The sequence below is a fragment of the Rattus norvegicus genome, chromosome 3 (genome assembly GCF_036323735.1).
Source record: "Rattus norvegicus strain BN/NHsdMcwi chromosome 3, GRCr8, whole genome shotgun sequence".
Classification (NCBI taxonomy): Eukaryota; Metazoa; Chordata; class Mammalia; order Rodentia; family Muridae; genus Rattus; species Rattus norvegicus.
In genome coordinates, this window is record NC_086021.1 from 134,973,169 (window position 1) to 134,994,335 (window position 21,167).

General features: G+C 46.0%; 2 long non-coding RNA genes across 2 annotated transcripts; one reads left to right on the forward strand and one right to left on the reverse strand.

Moving 5' to 3' along the window:
- Positions 1-670: 670 nt before the first annotated feature.
- Positions 671-18,838, forward strand: LOC134486147 (uncharacterized). Its single transcript, XR_010064884.1, has 2 exons — positions 671-6,359; positions 12,525-18,838. It is a non-coding gene; the product is annotated as an uncharacterized LOC134486147 (long non-coding RNA).
- LOC103691883 (uncharacterized) lies at positions 8,833-9,601 on the reverse strand. The gene is made up of 3 exons (XR_591655.4): positions 9,426-9,601; positions 9,181-9,247; positions 8,833-9,062 (listed from the first exon to the last, which is right to left on the reverse strand). It is a non-coding gene; the product is annotated as an uncharacterized LOC103691883 (long non-coding RNA).
- Positions 18,839-21,167: the final 2,329 nt, after the last annotated feature.

Sequence of the window (21,167 nt, forward strand, 5' to 3'; positions counted from 1 at the left end):
CTATATGACATTTTCTTAATTGCTAATTGGTGTAGGAGGGTCCAGCCCACTGTAGGTGAGGACACCCCTTAGCTCGTGGTCCTGGGTTCTATAAGAAAGGCTGAGTAAGCCAGGAGGAACAAGCAAGCAAGCAGCACCTGTCTATGGCCTCTGTTTCAGTTCCAGCTCCAGATTCCTGCCCTGTTTGAGCTCTTTCCTTGACTTTCTTCCATAATGGGCAGTGTACTGGCTGGTTTTGTGTGCCAACTTGACACAAGCTGGAGTTATCACTGAGAAAGGAGCCTCAGTTGTGGAAATGCCTTCATGAGACCCAGCTGTAAGGCATTTTCTCAACTAGTGATCAACGTGAGAGGTGGGTGGTGCTGTCCCTGGGCTGGTGGTCTTGGGTTCTATAAGAAAGCAAGCCGAGCAAGCCAGGGGAAGCAAACCAATAAGAAACATCTCTCCATGGCTTCTGCTTCCTGACCTGCTTGAGTTCCAGTCCTGATTCCTTTGGTGATGAACAGCAATGTAGAAGTGTAAGCTGAATAAACCGTTTCCTCCCCAACTTGCTTCTTGGTCGTGATGTTTGTGCAGGAATAGAAACCCTGACTAAGACAGGCAGAGATATGGAAGTGTAAGCAAAATTAACTCTCTGCTTCCCAACTTGCTTTTGGTCTTGGTTTTTGTTTTGTTTTTTTTTTTGTTTGTTTTGTTTTTTGTTTTTTTTTTTTTTTGGTTTTTTTTTTTTTTTTTTTTTTGGTTCTTTTTTTCGGAGCTGGGGACCGAACCCAGGGCCTTGCGCTTCCTAGGCAAGCGCTCTACCACTGAGCTAAATCCCCAGCCCCGTAGTCTTGGTTTTTTAACCATAGCAATAGTAACCCTAACCAGGACGTGTGTTTGCATGCATGTGTGCGTGTATGCATGCATATGTCTGTCCATCCATCCTCAAATTGAAGGACCATGGAATAAGAATCCAGGGAGGACTCCAAAGGCCACATGCACTCAGCTGTAATTCAAATGATGATAGCTGGGAGTTAAGTGTTAGTGTGGGCTTTCTACTTTGAAATTTTTAATACATGTCTAATTACTTGGTATTGCATGGGATGTAGCTCAGTGGCAGAGTGCTTGTCTAGCATGGATGAAGCCTTGGGTGTGATCCTCAGCGTTACACAGTACTAATTCCAGATTACAGGTGGAGGCAGGAGGATTAGAAGTTCAAGGTTCCCCTTGGCTACTTGGTAAATCAAAGGCTAGTCTGGGATACAGGACACTGTTATGTTTGAGGCAAGAAGAGGACTCATTGGGCCTTTCAGTTCCAGGGGATACATCTTGCCAGACAAGGAAGGCCTGATGGCAGGAACAGGAAGCTTGCTGCCCTGGCTGCCTCCCAGTCAAAGCACACAGTGAACAGAAGTGGGACTGGCCTTTAAAACCTCAAGGCCCTCCCTCAGTGACTCCAGTGGGTTTCTGCCTCCTAAAGACACCACAGCCTTCCCAAACAGCACCACCAACTGGTAGCCAGTGTTCAAACACTGCTGAGGAGAACTGGCACGTCCAAACCACAGCAGAACTCAGAAACCTGCATCGCTCTTCCCGAGGGTAAGAAGCTGCCGGGAGTACTTTCTCTGCATGCACTTTTTCCAGAATTGCTTGAAAACAAGTGGCAAGCATGCTCCCCATGCCACAAAAGACCACAAAGAACATCCTTTTAGTAATACAGATGCCACAGAGCCATTAGCACACAAGATAGCTAGGTCATTATCTTAGAGAGAGAGAGAGAGAGAGAGAGAGAGAGAGAGAGAGAGAGAGAGAGAGAGAGAGAGAATGTCACAGATATGGAAGACAGGATAACTCTGCACTTGAATCTCTCCTACCTTTTTCTGGGTTCTAGGGATTAACATCAGGTTAGGAGACTTGCACAGCAAATCACTACTGAGCCATCTTGCTGGCCCCAATAATGTCATCTTCTAATAATGCAGTGCATGTTAGAATTTTCCTATTTGGCCTGCAAATGACTTACAATTCTCAAAGTCCTCTGATTATTGTGTGCTGCATTTATCTTTTTTTTTTTTTTTTTTTTGGTTCTTTTTTTCGGAGCTGGGGACCGAACCCAGGGCCTTGTGCTTCCTAGGCAAGCACTCTACCACTGAGCTAAATCCCCAACCCCACTGAGCTAAATCCCCACCCCCCCTTTTTTTTTTTAAACACAGGGTCCCTGTTAAGGGACACACCGCCAGTTTTGGGGTTTTTTTGTTTTTTTTGTTTTTTTGTTTTTCTTTTCTTTTTCAGAGCTGGGGACTGAACCCAGGGCCTTGCGCTTGCTAGGCAAGCGCTCTACCACTGAGCTAAATCCCCAACCCCGAAGGCAAGCACTTTTATCCACTGAGCAAGCTAGCCAGCCCAACTTTATCCAGTTTTTAGATCTAGAACAGCCACCTGCCCTATAACATCACCTTGGCTACACTTGCTAACTTTTCCAAACTCCTTGAGCCTGGGCATACGTCCCCCAGCCCAGCCTAGGCACCAACATCTCAGGGTGTTTACTGTAGCATGGTCTTCAAGTGCACATGCCCTGAAAGGCGAAAGCTTTTCATAGATTGTGCACTTCCGTAGTAAAGTCACGCTGGTGGCTTAGAGTGAATTCAGAACTGCCCAACATTGAGAACTTGGTGTTGCAGTACTGTGCTCCATGCCTTATTCTAAGTCTCTTGTGCCACTAATCCTGTACACAGATGAGGAACTGCCATCAGAGGTAATGAAATCATCTTGCTCAAGGCCACACAGGAAGTTGTGATGGAGCCAGGTGGTGATCTATAAACCTCTCCATAGACACCCGGTGGCATAGCTTCCCCTGGGGCACTGACTTATTCTGAGGCATCTGTTGTCACTGTTCTTTTTAACACATCTACAGTAATGTTCCATCCAGGACAATGACTTGAGGTCACCTGAGCACTGTTTCCGTGTCTGAAGCATTGGTCTCACTTTTCTCACAAAAACCTCTGCATATGCATCATACCTAAAAGGTGGAAGGACACTTTGGGGCTAGTCTTAAAACATCATTTTGGAGCTGGGTGGTGATGGAAGAGGCAGGTGGATCTCTGTGAGTTTGAGGCCAGCCTGATGTACCGAGTGAGTTCCAGGACAGACAGGGTGAAAACAGAAACCCTGTCTCTAAAAGACCAAACCAAGCCAACCAACCAACCAACCAACCAAACAAACAAACAAACCATTTTGGAGCCCAGTATGGTGATAAGCCTTTACTCTAGAGGCAGAGGCTGATGGAATTCTGAGAGTTGGCGGCTAGCCTGGTCTACAACAGTTCCAGGCCAACCAGGGCTGTATAGTGAGACACTGCCTTAAAACACAATAACTTAACATACATTATTTATTTATTTATTTATTTATTTATTTATTTATTTATTTATTTCTGCCTGCTTTATTTTGAGGCATGATCTAGTCATACCAGCCCTGGTTGGTCTGGAACTCACAATGTAGATCAGCTTAGCCTCAACCATTTAGCAATCTTCCTGTCTGTGCTCCCTGGATACTGTCATATAGGTATGCAAAAGTGAGCCCAGTAATACTTTCTAAGTCTTACATTTCAAAGTGACTGGTCCCTGCCCTTAGTATGGTAGGGTTCAGATCATGAAGAGATCTAAGACCCATTATTTCCAATAAATATACCTAAAAGTCTTCAAAATTAGTGATGTGTGAAAAAAAAAGCGTAGTCTTGGGCAAGATGTTCCATTGTCATAAACCTCAGTGGCTGCTTAGTATACCATGCAAGCAGAAGCCCTTGGCTGTGTACTGTCGAAGACGTTTCCCTCCCAGTGTGGTTGATTATGTCCACAGATGAACTTAGGAAGTGAGTCAGGACCTGACTTTACATCTTCATAGCTTAACCACACCTAAAACTGTAGGACGAGGTTTTCAAAGCAGTAAGTAATAGTTGAGCATTTAGCAAGTACAGTCTCACACCAGCTTCCAGCTCTGCCGTGCAGCTTAGGATTCCACTTTCAGATCAGGGGGCCAAAAGGAACAGCATGGCTGAAATAAATCTGCTGTTGAACTCATGAATGCAGCCAGTCCACAGCTAGTTCAGTGGCTCCGTGGTCCCTGTTTCCCCCTGAGGTGGAATCAGCTACGCGTTTCAGGAGTGAAACCCAGCATCCTGTTTTATATTCCCAAGAGTCCTAATGTATGAAATCTGTGAAAACACCAGTGAGATGTCTAAAGTGTCTCTGGAGCCAGAGCCCAGAACTGCATGACCTTGGACAAACTACTGGATGTGGCAAGGCCCTTCCCCTAATGAAAAGATTTCAGGGGACCAATCACTGGGTGAGGAATAGGAGGGACTTCCAGGTCGGAGAGGGGAAGCGAGGAGGAGAAAAGAGGGTAAGGGAGGAGAGGAAGGAGGAAGATGGAGGAAGAGAAGGACGACCCAGATCCGTGTGGCTTTCAGTAGCCACAGGTAGCTCTGAATATCTTATAAGGGATGGATAATAGCAGGACACTTTGTCTTATCTAGGTGGGCAGTTTATATCAATATCAATTGGCTCTGAGTTTATTGTGTGGATGTTTTGTAGGGTGAGAATTTACTGATATAACTCTGATTGGTAACTTACAAGCCTCTGGAGTTTTGCTCTTGCCAGGGTACAGAGATTTGTGGCAGCTAACCATAGTTGTTACACAGGGCTGGCATTGCAGTGGCCCATCAAGGGAACATAGCAAGTTGGGTGAAGACATTTTGAGAACTCTGGACCAGAGAGAGGGTCTAATGAGGTGGGAACAACCAACTGGTGCCATGTGGCCCGCCGGTGTCCGGCATAGTGTGGGATAGAAAATCCATTTTTTATTATTTAACACCATAGGTAGCGCCCAACATGGGGCTAGCCGTAGAGGCAGCGAGACTGCTGGGACCAGAGAGGAGCCAGCAATAGCGTGGGATGGTAAATCCTTTTTAATTATTTCCTGCTACAACTGGACCTCTGTTTTCCTCATCAATAAATAAGAGTGTCTGCTTTATGATGTGTTGTGAAGATTAAATAATACCCTAAAACTTGGGAACAGACTTGGAATTGGAGGTACTAACCTCTCTATCATTGACTCCCTCTTGCAGGATACTTGTTCATACTGTGAGCCCCAAGATTGTGAACTGGAAAAAAACCTTATTGAGATATGGTTCAGCCCTAGCACATACCTTTTATCAAAAGCTTTCTGTAAACAAGAGCTAAATGAAGTCAAAGATAAGTCAAGAGGCAGAGCAAGCAACCAGTTGACAAGGACTGATCATAAGGAAAACGAGGAAAGAGAAAGGAGAATCTTGGAGCTGAAAGTATTTAAGGTAGTGTGGAAAAGAAGCCACCTTTTCCTTATGGGATGTTGATGGAGTAGGAAGGTCAACGTTCTCTCTGCCTCTCTGAGCTAGCAGCCTTTCACACAGCATCTGGCTGCCGAGTCTTCATGGCAAAATTGAACAGCTGGGGTTTTTTGTTTTTTAAAACAACATCTCCCACCTCTCAAAAGAATCACCAAAGAGTTGGGCAGTGTTGGAACACACCTTTAATCCCAGAACTCAGGAGGAAGAGGCAGGTGAGTCTCTTTTGAGACCAGCCTGGCCTACTGAGTGAGTTCAAGGGATAAAGAGAATCTCTTTTGCACTGTGTGGAAGCATTGCTTATAAATAAAAAGCTGATGGCCTATTAGCAAAAGGCAGGAAGAAATAGGTGGGAGTTCCGGTAGAGATTTAGAACTCTGGGAGAGAGACAGAGGCAAGAGATTTTGCCCAGCGCAGGAAACTGGGGAGAGGTATAAGGGTCTGTGATTTGTGAAGATTGATACCCCAGACTCAAACAGTGTGCGGTAGCAAAGAGCATTTATCCTGCAGAGGTCCAGCATGCAGGGGTCTACCACACAGGTAGGCTTTGCAATTTAAAGCCTGTTAGGGTAGGAGTAGGCGAGTTTTACCTTTCTTTCCCTTGATTGGTTGTCTCTATCTCCAGGGAGTATAGGTGCCAAGGTGTCACTAAGGCTCTGGGGGGATTTAGGGGACTTTTGCTGATTAACTATACTGGGCTCAAGCTATGTGGTAAGGCATCTTCTACAACTCCTGACTGACTGCTCCTGAGGTTAGATCAGGCTAAGTAGTGGGGCAGCTTCCTGATTGGCTGACTGTGGGATGATGTCATACAGGTAAGGCAGGTACAAGATAGAATGAGGCCTGTCGTTGGATGAGAAGGAAGGATGGACAGGAGAAAAGTTTGAGGGAAGAGGAGAAGACTGGAACGGAAAAGGACGGGAGACAGGAGGGAACTGCAGGAGAAGCCGTAGAGAGAACATGGAGGCTGATGTTAAGATTCCACTCTGTGTATTTACAGGTTGTTATGAATATTCTTAAGGGATGGATGTGTATAGGGTTTTGATGTTTAGGTGGGCAATTATATCTTATCAATTGGATCAGAGGTTATTGTGTTGTGTGTTCTTTCTTGTGGAGGTTGAGTTTTGGAGAGTGTGCGGCGGCCGAGACATTGGGAGTTGGGATGTGTGTTTCCGGCAAGATCTACCAGATATCTTAGTGCCAGATCTAAAGGGGGTAAAAGACAGTCCTTTTATAATTTTACAACAACAGCTGACCATGAGGTGTGTTTTTTGTTTGGTTGTTTTTTTTGTTTTTGTTTTTGTTTTCCTAGAATTGACTTGTTTCAGACTTTTCCAGTTCTGGGAAACAGAAACTTAGGCCTCATCTCCCAAACTGCCAGTTTGCAGCCTGTCATGGAGTCAGCCTGGCTCTGGCTAACTCTGTTCTCTCAAGGTAACTAGCCTATGGCAGACTTAGACTGGTTTAAATGGGATAATTGAGCTAGTGGGAACAAACCAAAGCTTATGGCCTAGGCATTTATTCACAATTAAGTCTCAGAGAACAAAGAGGCCAGTTAGAAAAACTCATGGCTACATGAAGAGAACATGAAGAAACCTTGTCTTACTTCCCTACCCCCACCAAAACATACATATCCATATACATACACATTATACATCATATATACACATACACATACATATACATACATATATATCCAAAACCCTGCTGTTGCCTAAAAGGCTTAACTGGTAACAGGTGCTGAACACTTTGTTTAGGACCTTATGACTGTGCTTGGGGATTTCCTAGAGCTAAACTGCTTAGGGTGACGACTGGCTAGGAGTTGACCAGGCCGCCTCACTATAGAGTGTAGGCTGGGGGCAGTTAAGAGCACCTATCTGGTGTCTCACAGTCTTGTTTAACTACAGCTCCAGGAGACTCAATGCCTCTGGCCTCCGAGGGCGCGCGCGTGCTCGCGCGCGAACACACACACACACACACACACACACACACACACACACACAATTTTAAATAATTAAAAATAAAGAGTGCAGGATGGTTCATTTTATGCTGTTGACAACTCAAACGGTAGTTGTGTGTTTGTTTCTCCTCTGCAAATGACCCTGCATGTTTTGCATTTGTGTGCATAAGTTTGGTAACTTTCAATTATTGGTTTTTTGAGACAGGGTTTCTCTGTGTATCCCCGGTTGTCCTTGGATCTTGCTTTGAAACCAGGCTGGCCATGAACTCAGAGAGCAGCCTGCTTCTGCCTTCTGAGTGCTGGAATTGATGGTGTGTACCACCACACCTGACACTTTCAACTTTTTATAATAGATTTGTGCATGTCTTCTTGTCTTGTTTCTTGAGACAGAGTCTTCATATGTAGACCTAGCTGGCCTGGAACTTGTCACGAAGCCTAGGCTGACTTTAAATTCACAAAGTTCTGCCTGCCTCTTCTTCCAAATGCTGGGATTAATGGTGTGTGCCTCCACACCCGGCTATTAGTGTTTATTTTATTTAGTAAGTGATTGATACTGTTACCTATGTAACTTTTTCTTATTATGTCTGTGTTCCTGTGTCTGTGAGTGTATGGGCATAGATGCCCATGAAGGCCAGGAGAGGGCATCAGATCTCTAGGAGCTTGATTGACAGATGTTGGTGAGCAGCCTGATTTGGGTGCTTAGGGTCTGAACTCTGGTTGCTGTGGTTAAGCAGCAAGTGCATTTAACTACTGCCCAAGCTCTCCAGACCCCGTATTCTTTTTCTTAGTATCTTCAATGTTTCTAGGCTCCGAACTTCATCTGCATTTTTTCTAATTGTCAAAAATCTCATCAATGACAAATCCGCATATAAATGGACCTGCAGAGTTAAAATGCATGTTTAACTGTGCTCACAGTGTGCTGAGAAACTGCCAAATCCACTTCAGCCACCTTATTTTCCTGATTGTATTTCTGTATATCTTGTAACACGTCAGTGCCTGTTTTAAACTGTGGAGTTTAGCATTGGACCCCATCTGCTCCCACAAGGGAAGGACCATACTGGCCACTGCCATCCCTTGATAGCTCCTGCTTCATTGCCAGCCTTGTCATCTGGGTTGGGATAAGGGGAACCAATGGCGTGCTCTTGTACTGAGGAGTGCCCGACTCCTGAGTGCCCGTCATTTCTTTCCACAGCCTGATGCTGCAACCCCTTAATATAGTTCCTCATGTTGTGGTGACCAAAAAAAAAATAAAGTTATTTTCATTGCTACTTCATATCTAATTTTGCTACTGTTATGAACTGCAAATATCTGTGTTCCTCAATGGACTTAGGCAACCCCTGTGAACTGGGCATTTGACCCCAAAAGGGGTCAAGACCCACAGGTTGAGAACCACTACTCTAGATTCCGAGCATATATGAATCCATTTAGAAGTAAATGCTGGGGCGGCAGGAAGAACAGAAGTGGGAGGCAACCGGCAGGCTTTGCCAAAAATTACAGCTACCTAGGAAGCATGTTGCATTTATCTTTTTTACATTTTTAAATTTATTTTTTACATTTTAAAAGATATTTATTATTAGTGTATGGGGGGCATACCTACTGCAGGATGGATGTGAAAGCCAGAGAACAATTTTGAGGGGCTGGTACTCTCCTTTCATCACGGGATCTGGGAATCGAACCGAGGTCTTCGGGCTTGATCTACAGGAGGTGACTCCACCCAAGGTTGGCTTGGGGACCCAATGAGCACTGGAGAAGAGAGGCCCCAGCAACTGTTAACCACTTATGTATCCTTGGGGAGGGGCAGGACCTTGTGTAGACATAGCAGCCCTCCAGGACTCCACAAGGGAACATTAATAGGTCTAACCTTGTGTCACTTGAGGGTGATCACAGCTGTTCTGACTTCATCCCTCTTAATCACTGTCCCTTCATTGCTGTGAAGAGACACCATGACCACAGCAACTCTTAGAAAGGGAAGCACTTAACTGGGGGCTATTTACAGTTTCAGATCATCAGGGTGGCAGGCATGGTGCTGAAGCAGTAGTTGAGAGCCCAGACCCCAGGTAGAGAGAGACTGGGTCTGGCATGGGCTTTTGAAACCACAAGGCTCACCCTAAGTGACACACTTCATCCAACAAGGCCACACTTAATCCTATCAAAGAGTTTCACTCTCTAGTAACTAAACATCCAAGCCTATGGGGCCCACACTTATCACACCACCATGCCATCAACGGTCAGAGTTCCATGAATTTTAAGCCCCATCTTCTCTTTCTTGCTGTATCTCTCAGTGGTTGCTAAGGGAGACAAGACAGAAGGTATGATTCTGGAATCTCACCTGTATTGGCTAATTATTACAAAGTACTGAAATGCCAGTTGGAAACATATGCATTGTATACAGGAACATATACCTACAAACATAAGCAGAAAAAAGTGTGTGTGTGTGTGTGTGTGTGTGTGTGTGTGTGTGTGTGTGTGTAGCAGAAAAAGAGGAGCGTTAGAGGCTAAGTTTAGGTGACTTGTCTGAGGAATAGCTGGGTCAAATGAAAGAAAAAGGAAATGAAAAACAAGCGCAAGACCCTGGGTTCTGTCCTCAGCTCAGAAAAAAAGAAAAAAGAAAAGAAAAAAAAAAAAACCAAAAACCTATAGAAAGTTCTCCAGATCTCAGGGAGAGATCTCAATTGGCCCAGTGACAGCAATCATGTATGGAGGTGAAACACTTGGCCAAGAGAGCTCAGTCTGGGATGTTGAGAGAATCAGAAGTTTTTTATGTTGTCCTTGAACTCCTGGGCTCTGGTGTCCTTCTTTTCTTCACCCTCCCAATATGCTAGACAAGCCTTGGGACTACCTCCCCAAATCAACAGATGGATTGGTTTTGCTGTTGTTGTTTTTGCTCCTGTTAGATTAATGATGGCACCCAGGGCCTTGTGCATACTAGGCCGCCAGAGAGCATTTTCTAGAATTCTGTATGGATGGAGTCTTAAATATGTATATATGTACATTTTTAAAGATGTTTTTATTTTTATTTATGTGTTTTGTGGATTATGTGTTATGTCTTTGCAGGTGGGTGTTCCTGAGTAGAGGTGACTGAAGAGGGGACCTAGGACAAGAGTTAGAGATGGTTATTGGGTGCAGAGAACCAAATTCTGGTCTAGAAGAGGAGCAAGTGCGCTTAACTGTTTTATATGTATGGGTTTTATTTTAGCATGTATGTCTGTATACCACATGCCTGTCTAATTGTATGCCTTAGAGACATACAATCCCCTGGAACTAGAGTTTTGAGTCTCTATGTGGGTGCTAGGGTTCAAACCCAGGACTTTCTGCATGCTAGGCAAGCATTCTGCCAACTGGGGTACACCCCATTTTAGATTATTTCTAGGGTAAATACCCATGAATGGAATGGCAACATAGTATGGTGGGCTGTTTTAAAATACTCTAAAGGCACTGCCAAACTGTCTTCTAAAATGTGTCCCCTGAAGAGTTTGAGAACCCCATCATCCCATCTCCTTGCCTGAACCTGCCACCAGTTCTTTTACTGCTTTAATTTGCCTCTCTGATAAGTTGCTTACATTTTCAGAGGATGAGTTCATGACCATCATGGCAGGGAGCATGGTGACAGGCAGGCAGGCAGGCAGGCAGGCAGGCAGGCAGGCAGGCAGGCAGGCAGGCAGGCATGGCACTAGAACAGTAGCTGAAAGTTTACATCCTTATCCAGAAGTAGGAAGCAGACAGAGAGAGATAAGTGAAAATGGCCCGGACTTTTGAAGTCTCAATGCCCACCCCAGTGTCACACCTCCTCCAACAAGACCACACCCCCTAATCCTTCTCAAAGAATTCCATCCACTGGAGACATAAGCATTGAACTGTGAACCTGTGGAGGCCATTCTCATTCTATCCACCTCCCAAGCCATGCACATAGCATTTGTGCCTAGCTTATTTTGTTTAGCAGAGTGTCTTCAAGTCTCATCCATGTTGCACCATTATTAGTACTTTATTCCTTGGTTGTCTGGTTGTGTTTTGTTTTTTGAGACAGGGTCTTTCTGTAGCTTTGGCCATCTGGAACCTTCATTCTTTTTTATAGCCATGCAGTATCCTATTCTATGCATATGCGATATTTTATTCATTCCTGAATTGCTGGTCATTTGAGTTATTTCTGTTTTTGAGGGGAGGAGAACTGCTACGAATTATAGCATTCTGAACATTCATGTACAAGTGATGTGTGGACCTGTGGTTACAGTTCTCTTGGTTGGAACTAGAAGTAGAATTGCTGGTTCATGCGGTTATTCTGTGTTTAACACAGAACTTGGTTAAATTTGGAGGAACCACCAGATTTTTTTCCAAAGCAACTGTACCATTCTGCACTCATACCAGAAATATTTTCCTGCCAATTCCACACCATTACCTTTTTGTCATTGTTTTTGCATGAAGTGCTATCTCACTGTGGTTTTTGGTTTGCACTGGCCTGATGCTTCACAACAGAAGATATCTTCCTGTCCTTATCTGCTTTTCTGTACTTCCTTTAAGAGGCTGCCTATCTTCAGACTGTCGCTTCCTTGTCAAGTGGTGTATTGATATATTTTGAATACAAGTTTTTTGCATGTATATGTGTTAATAATCAGAAGATTTCAATTCCGAGGGAATCAAATTTATCAACTTTTAATTTTATGTTGTGTTTTTGTGTCCTAAGAAACTTTTGTCTAAGGGCTGGATGATAGATCAACGGTTAAGAGTTTTTACTACTTTTCTAGAAGACTTCAGTTAGGGTCTCAGCACTCATGTAAGGGAGCTTACAACTTCCAGTAACTCCAGTGCCAGGAAACCCAACGCCCTCTTCTGGTCTCCTAGGGTACTCATATGGTATGTGTGTATAATTTATTTTACAAGTAAAATTAAAGAAAGAAAGGAAAGAAAGTAAGAAAGAAACCTAGCCAAGTATGATGCAACGTGTTTTTCATTCCAGCATCTGGGAGGCAGAGGCAGGTGGATACTTTTGAGTTCAAGACCAGCCTGGTCTACAAAGTGAATTCAGGACAGCCAAGGCTACCCAGTGAGACCCTGTCTCAAAACAAACAATGAAAAAAAATAATAAAAAGCTCCTTTAGTTAATTTAGAGTTCCACATGTCCTCTTACACCAGGTGGACACAACGACCTTGGCCAGGTGCTCTTGGCTCAGGCTCACCATTACAATTCACTTAGTGACGTGTTTCTGTCAGATCCACACAGGAGAGAGCACTGTTCAGCCAGCAAGATCTGAGACCATCGACAATCAGCCATACGCAACCCAGGCCAGGCCACAATCGGGACAGCTTCTCCTACCCTGCCCTGGAAGGAGAGAAGCTGGGGAGAATAAAGATGACGGCTGTGAGAGAGGCTGCCGGAATCAGCCAGTGGAGATAGGGAAGAGAAGGAGAGAACCTCCGGCGGCCTGAGGAGGCAGCGGACACTCCCAGAGTCCTGCCAGCTCCTGGGAAAACATCAGGCCTTTGTTCCCAGTCATTCTCTGTCTCTTCCTGTTTCTTTGAACTGAGTCAAAGAGCTGATGTGAGGGAAATGGGAATTATAGAAAATAGCGGATGTTATATGGTAGAGACAGGCAGAGGTAGATTTGGAGGTTCCTGTCCTGGGGCCTCAAAGGCCTCTTTGGTCCACTCATTTGGGCTTACAACAAGATGCCGCCCCTGCTGAACTCTTGGTAGCCCAAGTTTCAGCTAAAGATCCTGCTTGAAGCCATACAGCATGTTAGTGGAGGTTAGCTTCCACCTGGACCTTAAACCTTAACCTAGTTCTTACCCTCCTCTCTCCTCAACCTCAGTGATGTCCTACGAGGAGGCCACTCCAAGAGACCACACTAGACACATTTGAGACTGTCACCTCAGCAGTAAATTCCTCAAGCCACCAAGAAACTTAAAAACAAGAGATCTGTGGCCTGCCTTTACCTCAGAAAAGCCATGTGAAAACCCAGGAGGCGGGGTGGGGGCCCAGGGCGTGGGCCCCAGCTTCAGAGGGTCGGAAACAGGATGTGAGCAGAGAGGGGGGTGTGAAAAATCAAGGTGGCTTCCAGCAGAAGGGGGCCACTTGGCACTGTGTGTTCTTAACTGTGGAAAAAGACCCTGGGCTATGTGGGTGGCATCACATCCTGCAGCTAACCAGCCCTCTGGGCCCCCCATGCCCCCCGCCCCCAGCCTTGCCTAGCTCCCTTTCAGAGCACGATCTGACCCCTGGGCTTGGGGGCAGGTTGAGCACATCTGGAGAGAGAAGGATGTGACCTTTCAGAGGGATGGGATTAAATGAGTGTTCCTGACTCCCCTGGGAAGCCTGGTATTTGGTAAATGTGAACATAAAACAGAGCAGGCAGAGTGGGCTGTCCATTCATCCAATGAATGGAAAAAAACAGTGACATCCAGGCATTAGCTGGCATGACAGAGTAGAACCGCCAAGGCCTACTCCCTGATGTCAGGGAGCCCTGGTGGGTGGACATAGAATATGACCTAAAAGGGGCAGAGGACCTAGGTTCTGAGTGGCTCAGGGACAAGCCTCTGATTCAGCCTGGGCATGTGCAGTAAAGGCTTCTGGGAAGAAGTAAGGCCTAAGAGGAGTCTCAGAGGATGGGCAGGTGTGTGTACAAGTGTACATGCATGTGTGCATGTGCTTGTATATGTGCACACCTGTGTGTTAGTGTGTCTTTATCTTTGTGTGTGTGTGAGTCTATGTTTCAGTGTGTGGATGTGAAGGTGAGGAGACATTGTGAGCCTATAGTGTGTGTGTCTGTGTGTCATCAGGGCTGTCTGCTCACAAGAGCCCACTCCTTTGACTTACACCGGGGTTTTCTGACACCGCCTTCTAACCTGGCTTCTCCACGAAGCTGAGGGGTTGTCCCTAAAAGCTTGGTATGGCTCCCCAAATCACCATCAGCCACCTGATGAACCAAGGCTTCCCACTTGGCTTAACCCCAGACTCCCACCAGGAACCCTTTCATATTCAGTTTTATATAGAATCTAGACCTTTTTCTTTTATTATTTAGTTTTGAGACAATGTTGTACACTGTGACCTTTTTTTCCCCTAAGACAGGGTTTCACTGTGTAGCCCTGTCATCCTGGAACTCACTTTGTAGACCAGGCTATGTTCTTATTTTTGAAGCATCCTTTTTCCAACTTGGCTTGGAGTTTGTTTTAGATCAGTGGTCTGAGTGGCCATCCTCTGAACCAAGCAACCACTATCCTGAGGAGTTCTACTGTGCCCTCTTACAAAATGATTGTCCTAGCAGACTGTTTACGCCTCCCATGGAGGGATCATGAAACCTTCACCAGAGTATCCGGTCACTCCCTGTCGTATATGCAACTCTGTCTTAATTGATGTGGCTTCTGAGAGAAACTAGAGAATATGGGGAGGGAGGTCCTCATCCGTACTGGGTAAATGCTTTCCAGGTAGGGTGAGGGAGGGGGCAGGGAGTGGGACACACCCTTGTAAGCAGACCCTCATCTATGGCCTATAAGGAAGTCCACTAAACTCATTGCTTCCCCAGAGTGAACTTTGGTGGGCTGGTGCCTCAGTCTGTTATCAAGACCTTATGAGGTAAACATTGTATATGTCTCTTTAGAATAACATAGGTATAAAGTCAACAGTATTAGTATTAGTATATGCCATTTGTAGAGGGTATGCGTATACAACCTTTCCCACATTTGTGGCTGTCAGATGACAATTTGGTGGCACTGGTTCTATCCTTCCACCATGTGTGTTCCTGGGGTAGCTTGCAGGTCCTCAGTCTTGGCAGAAAGCGCCTTTACCTCCTAAGCCATCTCTCTGGCTCTCATCTTCTCAAATAGAGCCTTTCAAGGACTATTTCCACCAACAGAGACCATGCTAAGTTGGAAGTCTTCATATGAGTCTCTGCCTTTGCACCGCTCATGTTCCAACAGTGTCCTCGGGACACTCCTGGCAGAGGGCCCTGTTCTCGAATCTACCTGCTCTGCCCACTGCCTAGTGGGTGGCATACTCTTCTCGTTCGGTGGGTAAACTGACATTCTCTCACACTGTGGCCAGCGACGTCGACACTCCTGGGAACACAGTATGCTTGAGTCTTCTTCCCTTTATTGATGACTGATTGGTTTTTGGCTCACACCCTTACTTTCCTAGTTTATACCTCCTTTCTTCCTTGAAGTTTGTGTAGCTCCTAGAGTTTGGAGCTATCCTGAGCATTCAGAACCTTTAGGATGCTGTTGGCAGGACTTTAGAAGGCTATCATCAGGCTCTTTGCTTTCTAGAAAGTTATGTCAGCAGCGATGGAAGGCACTTCCACCACACCCTCCTGTCCCAAGATGGCCTCAAAGGTGTCCACCATGCACTGTCCAAAAGTGCTGGAATCTTTTAATATGAACAATGATTTAAAACCTGCCCTCCTGGGTTGGGGATTTAGCTCAGTGGTAGAGCGCTTGCCTAGCAAGCACAAGGCCCTGGGTTCAGTCCCCAGCTCCGAAAAGAAGAAAAAAAAAAAAACCTGCCCTCCCATTGATTACTGAATGAATAGACGAAAAGATGGATTAGAACCTTTGCTTATTTATGGGTGCTTTGCCTGCATGTATGTGTGCCTGGTTCATCCTGGAACTGGAGTTAGAGATGGTTGTAAGCTCCTATAAGGTTCCAGGGAATCCAACCCAGATCTTCAGGAAGAACAGCCAGTACTTTTTTTTTTTTTTTTTTATTAACTTGAGTATTTCTTATATACATTTCAAGTGTTATTCCCTTTCTCGGTTTCCGGGCAAACATCCCCCTAATCCCTCCCCCTCCCCTTCTTTATGGGTGTTCCCCTCCCCATCCTCCCCCCATTGCCGCCCTCCCCCCAACAGTCTAGTTCACTGGGGGTTCAGTCTTAGCAGGACCCAGGGCTTCCCCTTCCACTGGTGCTCTTACTAGGATATTCATTGCTACCTATGGGGTCAGAGTCCAGGGTCAGTCCATGTATAGTCTTTAGGTAGTGGCTTAGTCCCTGGAAGCTCTGGTTGCTTGACATTGTTGTACATATGGGGTCTCGAGCCCCTTCAAGCTCTTCCAGTCCTTTCTCTGATTCCTTCAACGGGGGTTCTATTCTCAGTTCAGTGGTTTGCTGCTGGCATTCGCCTCTGTATTTAACAGCCAGTACTCTTAGCTGCTGAGCGATGCCTCTAGCTCAAGTCAGAACCTTTAAGCCATCTTTTTGTTGTTGTTATTTTAAATCAAGTCTTTTTTCCCTGACCTAGAACTTACTGTGTAGACCAGACTGACCTTGAACTCACCAAGATCTGCCTGCCTCTGACTTCCAAGCACTGGAAATAAGTGCATACTTGGCTGTATATTTTGTTCTTATTTCAAATTATTTAATCCCTGTCTTAGGGTTCCTATTCCTGCACAAACATCACCACCAAGAAGGAAGTTGGGGAGGAAAGGGTTTATTCAGCTTACACTTCCACATTGCTGTTCATCACCAAAGGAAGTCAGGACTGGAACTCACACAGGGCAGGAAGCAGGAGCTGATGCAGAGGCCATGGAGAGATGTTACTGGCTTGCTTCTCCTGGCTTGCTCAGCTTGCTCTTATAGAATCCAAGGCTACCACCCAGGGACAGCACCGTGAACAAGGGGCTGGGCCCTGCCCCCTTGATCACTAGTTGAGAAAATGCCTTACAGCTGGGTCTCATGGAGGCATTTCCTCACCTGAGGCTCCTTTCTCTGTGCTAACTCCAGCTTGTGTCAAGCTGACACACAGAACCAGCCAGTACACTGCCCATGGATTGTAGGAGTTTGAATGAGAATAGCCTCCATGGGCTCATATTTAAATTCTCGGTCCTCTGTGGGTGCTACTACCACAGGCGCCTAGAGGACGGCAAGGGAAGCTTTCGTATCACCCTGACAATACAACTGCCCATGTCTGCTGGCATTCCTTGTGATACAAAGTAGAGGATCCTAGCAAACTAGGGGAACTCAGAAGAGGTTCAGAACAGGGTGGTGTCTGCTGCTTCTGTCTTTATGTAAGTCTCCTCGGATGCTGGCAGCCTGTCACCTCCTCACTGTGCCAGTGGGTGGTTCGCTACTCCAGAGCTCAGGTTGATTCCCCATTGGTCCGAAGTGTATATAAAACTGCTTGTGGCTTCTCAGTACAATAGATCTGTTTCCCAGTTCGTGGTGACTCTATCTCCCTCACCCTCTTCATTTCCCACAGTCCTCAGTTAGTGGACCTGTTTGGGAGAAATCAAGAGGCATAGCCCTGTTGGAGGAGGTGTGTCATTGGGGTGGGCTTTGAGATTTCAAAAGCCCATATAGGCCCAGGCTGTCTTCTCTTCCTGCTGCCTTCGGATCAGGACGTAAAGCTCTGAGCTACTGCCCCAGCACCATGTCTGCCTGTGTTTTGCCATGCTCCCCACCATGATGATGACGGACTAAGCCTCTGAAGCTCTAAGCCAGCCCCAATTAAGTGCTTTATCTTTTAAGACCAAGACACTGGACAGGAAACAATTCTCTTTGACCTCAGCTCTGTTTATCCTGCAATCACACTGCAGAGCTCTCACAAATTCCTTTGGGGTTTGGCCTCAGTGTCCTAGAGATAACCTTACTTGTTTGTTTTGTAGCATCTGGCTGAGGCAACAGCTTTTGATCATCATTTCACTGAAGTTTCTGGAGTATGAAAAGGCAAAGATTGACGTGTGATCTCAATTTTGCTTACCTTGCTGACTTCTCTGGGATAGGGTTAGGGGATAGGGTTAGGGTTAGGGGTTAGGGATAGGGTTAGGGGTTAGAGTTAAGGGTTAGGGATAGGGTTAGGGCTAGAGTTTAGGTTTAGGGTTTAGGGGTAGGGGTTAGGGTTAGAGGTTAGTGGTTAGGGTTAGGGTTAGGTATAGGGTTGGGCTTAGGGTTAGGGTTAGAGGTTAGAGTTAGGGTTAGTGTTGTTTTCTTTTCTTTTCCTCCTTATCTCTTCTTTCTCCCAGGAAGTACCAGCCCTCCTGGAACAGGGAGCCATAGTTATTCTTGTCCATCTTTCTTCTCCAAGGAGTGTTTCACTCAGCAGTGTGATGGGCTCAGCCATTTTTACGGTTTTATATTTCATTGCTAAGATGTCTAGTGTTCTAAGAACCACTTCCTGTGACCTTGATGGGTGTTCAGTGCTAACAGTCTCGTGGCAATCATGCTGGATGGACAGACAGCTGTGTGCATGGAATGACACAGCCCTCCTTACAGTCAGATGATTACATTCAGGACATTGGAATATAAGCCAGTAATCCATTCTGAAAGTTCCTAAAGAGAGATCTTTCTTTTCCCCTTTCTCTGTTTTATTGTCTGAAGTGTCAGTGTGACAGCATGAGCTGTAGCAGGTATTGTAGACTATGAGGCAAACTTGGAAATGGGTGCCATGCCCTGCAGAGGTAAGGATGGAAGGAGTCAGTGCTTGGGAGCTTTGAGGTGAACCTCCATGCCAACCTTGAGCTCCTACCTAATGCTCAGCTGCTGTCCCTCAGTTACTGTCGAATTAAATCTCTTCGCTGTGGTTTGAGTGTCCATTTCACTCAAGTGTGTTGACTCTTCAATCCTCAGGGCAGCAGTGTTGGGAGCAGGAATGTATGGGAGTCATGGAACCCCTCATGGGTGGATTATGCCTTCCTTGAAGGGGTGGGTTAGGTATGGTGAAGTTCAGTTCCTTTCTCACACACCCATTTATTCCTCTGCTTGCTGTCATGAGCTGAAGCAGAGCAAAGCCCCGGTGACTTTCCAGCCTCCAGAACCATAAGCCAACATTATCCTCTTCTTTATAAGTTACCTAGTCGGGGTTGGGGATTTAGCTCAGTGGTAGAGCGCTTGCCTAGCAAGCGCAAGGCCCTGGGTTCGGTCCCCAGCTCCGAAAAAAAGAAAAAAAAAAGTTACCTAGTCTCAGTTATTGTTATAGCAATAGAAAACAAAGACAGGTTTTCAGCAGAGGAATGACAAGAAATATAGTTTAGAAAGTTAATTCTAGATGCTGCTGCAGGAACTAAGCTGGAGGTGGTGTCCTGTCAACTCCTTCACCAAAGACTGCCAGGGACACAACTGTGACTGAGCAAATTAGTCTTATCTACAGCATGAGGAAACATAACACAGGAAACCATGGTCTCTCAGTAAGGGTGTGGGAAAGAACCTACTCAGGATTTGGGCTGTCATCGTGACTTTATAAAAAAAATGTATTATCATTGGGGCTGAAGAGATGGCTCACTGGCTAAGCACACAGATTGACCTTGTAGCTCAGTTCCCAGCACCCACATCAGATGGCTTGCAAGTAGTGTCTATGACTCCAGCTCCAGGCTACTCAGACTCTTCTGTTCTTCTTGGGAACCTGCACACATGCACACCCAAGTACTTGCATACCCACACATGTGCACGCACACATGCACATACAGAGACACACATTTACAAATGTTAATTATAAGTGTGTGTGTTTGCGCGCGCGCTATGGGGGTCAGAGGACAACTTTGCAGAGCTGCTTCTCTTCAGCATTTATATGGGTTCTGAGGATCGAACTCTGGCTGTCAGGCTTGGGTGGCAAGTGCTTTACCCATTGAGATGTCTTGCCAGCTCCCTTGTAACTTGTTTGGGCAAAATGTGGAGAGTACAGTTACAGCTCTTGGTAGAAATTTATCAAAATGGCATGAGCATTTGCATTGTGCTTCAGAGTTCTCATACGTTGAAGGGCTCCAGAAAGACAGGAGGACAGAGAGATGTCAAAGCTGGGGCCATGCAAAAGCAGCTGTGCTCTGGGTGCCTAAAGTCCCAGGAAAACCAGCTACTGCCACACATGAGTACTGGAGGTAAGGCTGGCACAGAGGCCCACATCTCTCATCTCTGCCTGCCTGAGCCTCCTGGCAAAACCCTTAGGAAAAGAAGGGTATTTACTCAGATGGGCTTTGAGGGTCTAGAGCAGGGAGGAAATGGGTCAGGAAGGAAGAGAGTAAAACAACCAGTCAGTCCACACAGTGCATCCCCAGAGCTGAGGAGTTGCCCAGTTCCTTGTGGGCAACCAGGAAGAACCATGGTATCTCCCATCTCAGGCTGTAGATTGCTCTTGGGGAGAATTTGGGGGGGGTTAAAAGTTACTATCAGGTGTGCTGACACATACCTGTATCTCAGCACTAGGGAGACAGAGGCAGGCAGATCAGATCTCCATGAGTTCAAGGCCAGCCTGGTCTACATAACAAGTTCTAGGCCATCCAGGGCTGCATAGAGAGACCCTGTCTCAAGAGAGAGACAGAGTGACACAGAGAGATGGACACAGAGAATGACAGACACAAACATTTACACACAGAGAGATGGAGAAAGAAGAGAGGGGAAAGAGAGGAGAGAAATGAGAGGGGAGAGGAAGAAGAAGGAGGAGGAGGAGGAAGAAGAGGAGGAGGAGGAGGAGGAGGAAGAAGAAGGAAGAGGAGGAGGAAGAAGAAGGAGGAGGAGGAGGAAGAAGAAGGAGGAGGAGGAAGAAGAAGAGGAGGAGGAAGAAGAAGAGGAGGAGGAGGAAGAAGAAGAGGAGGAGGAGGAAGAGGAGGAGGAGGAGGAGGAGGAGAAGGAGGAGGAGGAGGAGGAGGAGGAGGAGGAGGAGAAGAAGAAGAAGAAGAAGAAGAAGAAGAAGAAGAAGAAGAAGAAGAAGAAGAAGAAGAAAGAGAGATAGAGATAGAGATAGAGATAGAGAGAGGACAGAGTAGATGGCCCCCTTTATACAACCCATCCTCCATATATTCCTGGCTCCTACAGATTCCCTGACCTGAATTAGCTTCCTGAGGTGTCAGGGGAAGGATGAAGCACATCAGGCTGACTACCCTGCTAGGCCTATCCAGATGGAATCTGTCTTCTGTCATGTCCAGCCTCCTGATGA